This window comes from Herpailurus yagouaroundi, unplaced genomic scaffold (genome assembly GCF_014898765.1).
Source record: "Herpailurus yagouaroundi ecotype Mexico unplaced genomic scaffold, PumYag 29, whole genome shotgun sequence".
In the NCBI taxonomy this organism is placed as follows: Eukaryota; Metazoa; Chordata; class Mammalia; order Carnivora; family Felidae; genus Herpailurus; species Herpailurus yagouaroundi.
The window spans coordinates 7,442,949-7,447,933 of NW_024412377.1; positions in this window are offsets into that span (position 1 = coordinate 7,442,949).

The window sequence follows — 4,985 nt, forward strand, 5'->3', positions numbered from 1 at the left end:
AGTTTTAAAAAGTAGAAGTTCCGGGTACCTGGGTGGCGCAGACGGTTAAGCATCTGACTCTTGACCTTGGCTCAGGTCATGATCTCACAGTTGGCACCCTGCGTCAGGCTCTGCGTTGATGGTATGGAGCCTGTTTGGGATTCTTTCTTTATCTCTGCCCCTCCCCCGCTTGTGCGCCCTCTCACTCTCTCAAAATAAATAAACTTAAAAAAAATTTTTTTTAATAGAAGTCCAAATAACTGGAAAGGAATGAGACTGGAGGGAAGAGGATTCTAATGCCTCAGGCTGTCTTGGCCGCCTGGGCTCTGTGACGCCCTAATTCAGGTGGCTCAGGAACAAGGGAAGCAGTGTGTGCTCAGGTACCCTACCACCCTGACTAATGGGGAAAAAACAGTCCAGGAGCCCTTGGAATGGAGGCTGGGGCAGCTCCAGCCACTTGCAGAGATGAGCCAATTTGCGAAGAGCCTTGGTGAGCTGAGGTTTGGTTCAAGTGGACATCCACCAGGAGTTTCAGTGGAAGGCGAGGCAGAGAAGCCAGGAGGCTGATCAAGTTCAAACCCCTGACCGTTCTATTGCCGGAGGGGCGGGGGGAGAGGGAATCCTCCTCTTCCAGCCACACACACAATGGGGAAATCTCACTCCCTTCATGATGAGCGAAATAAGTCAGCCGCAAATGGTCCATGAGGTCTGATTCCATTCATCTGAAGTTCAAAAGCAGAACAAATTGATGGTGATGGAAGGCACATGCATGTCCCTGGGGGACGGGGGTCGTGGGAAGGGCAGTAGGGAATTCTGCGCAGCCCTGGAAATACTCTATATCCTGTTCTGGGTGTTGGTTGCAATTTATCAAGGATGTGCGCTTAAGCTTTGCCCACTTTCTACTGTGTTAATCCTCCGTTTAAGACGAGTCAGCCCCACCCCCACCTTGGCACTGCAGCACTGACGATGCGTCCATGTTAACAAGGCTTTCACGCAGATTCAATGGAGATTCGACTTACCTTGTTTGTTATTTCGTTGCTAAGCAACGCGGTCGAAGCTGCACGACCAAGTGACGCCAATGATTAAGAGCCAATGTGGGGGGTGTGCTGGAGGAGGATCCAAGAGGGACCAACATGGACAATCCCCACTCCCACCCCCTTGTTGCTCTGGGTGGCGGCGTGGGGGTGGGGTGGGAGGAGGTGAGGATGGGATTGAGCAGGGCCGACCAGGCTGAAAGCTCAGGCCCTCGCTGCTTGGAGCCACTCTCCCTCCTGCCTGTGCATCTATCGCCATGGCAACCGCTTCGCAGCACCGGGGCTAAAATGAGCCTCGGTGGGTGTCAGGCAGTGATTGGAGGTCTCACCTGCCATGAAACTGAGTAGCCTGATGAAGAAACTGATGAGTCACTGCAAGAAAAGGCTGAGGCTTAGGGTCATTCGTGTCAAAAGGGGACAGATTTGAGGCCAGGGCCAGGCCAGAGAGAGTGGTGAAGGTTTTCTGCAGGGCAGGGGTGGGCAGGGCACCAAAACAGAAAGACCTACAACCAGTTAAAACTCAAATGATGTGGAAATAAACAAAGACCACCCAAATGAGAAAAGCAAAGCCTATTCATTCAGAGCTTACTATACAAGAGGAGTCAGCCCCCCTCCCGTGTTTGGCAGACCCTCAAAGGCGGGCACAGGAGGGGGGAAGCTTTATAATGGAAGAAAGGAAGGTTTCAGACACGCTCTGTTTGCAGACTGTTGGAACGGGGAACCGAAGCAGGGTGTCCTGTGTGAGCCGTTACAGATGCGTGTTTGGCTTTCTCTCGTTGGTGCTAAATTGGAAGCAGGACCACAAGGTAGAGGAGTTGACAGCTACTGATGAAGTTCCAGGCCAATGCCACAGGGCTTGAAGCTTGGCTTCCTGGGCCGGTGGCGGCAGACTGTGGGGTAGAATTCTGCTGTCGTGCATGGTCAGGTCAGGGTCCATTTGTGTGTTCAGTCCCTCAGTGAGTGCCTAGAAGTTAGACGGGTCAAGAGAGTGGTCCCCACGGTCATATTGACCAGGAGGTGAGGCACTGTGTATGACAGAGGCACAGCTGTGAAGGTCACCCCAAGAGAAGCGGAACATGGAGCATCACAGGGAGGAAAGGAAGAGACCAGGACGGGATTGAACACCTGTGTAGACTCAGCAGTTATGGGGACCAGGAGGCACCTCTGATGGGGACTCGGGGTCTCCTGTGAGCCCGGGATGTGTTTCCTTGCTCAGGCCCTGGATTCAGACACTGAGGGCGCCACTTCTGAGAGTGTCAGATGGGAGTAACTCATGGAGTCTGAGAGTTCGTCTCTCCAGCTCCTACCGCATAAGAGTGTTGAGATTTGAACCAGTTACAATGCATCAGGTCCACTGGACAGGGCCTGGCACTCAGCACGTGCTCAGTCGATGCTAGATGTTATTTAGAGCTTCTGAATGGTTGCTCAAAAATTTAAATTCAGAATACTATGAGGATCACTCTCCAAAGTCTGTAGATGTAATTGGAAACTAACGTGTCAGTAACCTGGAGTCAGAGTAGGGTGAGAGGGATGATGAGTGGACTGAAGGGGTTAGTGGGAGAGACGCAGCATCTTGGGTGCCAAGTGTATATATTTGTCCAGGCTAGACTGGATGCCCTCCCCAGGGACGGAGGAGGAAAGGGGTGATGGGCCAGTGGGGAGACTCCAGAACTCTGGAGTGACACAGGAGCAGTTCTCTAAAAGGGAGACAGATCGGGGCGCCTGGCTGACTCTGTAAGTAGAGCGTGTGACTCTTCATCTCCTGGTCGTGAGTTCAAGCCCCACATTGGGTGTACAGCTTACTTAAAAAGAGAGAGACAGAGAGAGAGACAGAGAAGCAGATCTTGTTACCAGGAGACAAGGAGGAAGGAGAACTTCATAAACAAAAATAACATGTCGTACACTTCAACGGTTTGTGCTCAAAAAGAAGATTTAAACCTAAGAAACTGAGAAATTCTAGTTAGACTTTGAGATTGCATCTAAGCAGTCAGAATGGTGATCATTATGTGGCTTCCCCAAGGGAAGTTGTAAAAAAAAGATTCCTTCCCAGGAAACCTAGAAAGCAGTCCTGAATTCAGTGGTAACCTTCTTCAGGGACAGGAATTATGTCTTTGATCTGCCTGACCTGCTTATCTCCAGGGTCTAACATAGCATATTCCACAGAAAAACCACTCAGTAAATGCTTGATGGTAATGGAGACCCACGAGATACAGAAGAAATGCAGCTTTGGATTTTAATAAATACAGGAGGGAGAGGTGCTAGTTAATCCCTAAAGATTCCTTTGGGTGCCATACAGCTAAGGTGAAATTTCTAAGGGAGACCCTCCGTTTAGGGCAGCTACACAATTTCAGGTTAGAAGCCAAACAGATTAAAATGTACGTTGCAAGAGAGGAGCCAGAGAGAGACTCCTCTGGAGCCTGGGGAGTGGCCCCTGAATGCTACACGTGGCTGAGTGTGGCAATATTCACTACACCCAGCGTGGGTCTCGAACTCATGACCCTGAGGTCAAGAGCAACATGCTCCTCCGGGTGAGCCAGCAAGGCGCCCCGATTCTCTGTCCCCCTAAGGACACCTGTCATTGCATTTCTGGTCTACCCAGATAATGCAGGATGATCTTCTCATCTCAAGATCCTTACCCGAATCACACCTGCAAAGGTTGTTTTTCCAAATAAGGTAATATTCACAGGTTCCAGGGATTAAGGCATGGACATATCTTTTTGGGGGCCACCATTTAGCTGACGATTCCACATCCCAAAGGTAAGAACATGAAGAAGTTCATAGTCCACTCCTGGAAATGCTTGTGAACTGTCCCACGACCTTCTGGGACTGACTCATGAGCTCACACAGGGCAACCCAGCATCCATCCTTGGAGGTGGGATTTATTACCAGCGTGGGGTGATCTGCCTTAACCAGGGAAATCCCACACAGTTTCAAAGAATTTGTGAGCTATAGGATCCTCTGGAAGTGGAAGGTTCCATAGCTAACTTAGATGCTTTTCTACTCTCAAGGGTGGATATCTTGCTTTATTTATCCTTAGGGTCCCTCGGACTTTTGTGGTTCAGCGTTTTGCAGAGTGCATACTCGGGTACTCTAGCCACATGAGATGGCCTTTTAGGGAAGGGTTCATGGCCAAGGATATGTGGACATCACTGGTGACATTCCCTTTTTGTAAATCCTCAACACGCTTTCATAGATTAAAGTCACCCAGAAATCCGACAGTAGAGAAGTCTAATACTTCCCAACTTGCCTGCAACCCTTTTACAACTCACGCTTTGCTCTGGGAAAGAGATCTATTACACAGGAGTTGGAGGGTATGTGTTTGCACTGTGTTTCCTCTGGTTGGCAGGGTGAGCCGATGCCAGATTATTCTTCATTTCTGACCCTATTTGCAATCCCAGGGCTGGGGCCAACTGCTGACTCTAATGGGCTCTGATCCCTGCTAGGCATCCTCTCATCCGCTGATGTTTTACCTCATCCCAGGATTCAGCCGTGTTGCCCAGGACTTACTGATCTTCCTTTGATGTTGCAGCAGAGATACAGAATCCTTGGTTGTGCTGAGTCGCTACGGCCCTTCCCATGCCCTTCCCTTTCACAATAATTGGGAACTTGCCTTGGTTATGGGTGATCTTTTGTGTCCATGGGCATTAAATAAAAGGTTTCTTTTGTCTGGCTTTATTGAGTAGTAAGGTCAGAAATGCGGCAACTCAATCTGAATTGCTAAGTGGCTCAGAAGGGGTTCCTAGCTTCTTTCCCTCCTTTGGTTTCTGCAGGAGGAACTCTCTAGGCCCAGCCTATTTCACACGGATGAGCACTCAGGGCCCTGATACACTCAGGAAGACCAGTAGGAGTCAACAGTGATCTTTCCCTTTCTTTCTTTCCTTTCCTCTGTATCTTCTGCCCTCCCTCTCTCTCCCCACCCCACACCTCTTTCTTTCTTTCTTTCTTTCTTTCTTTCTTTCTTTCTTTCTTTCT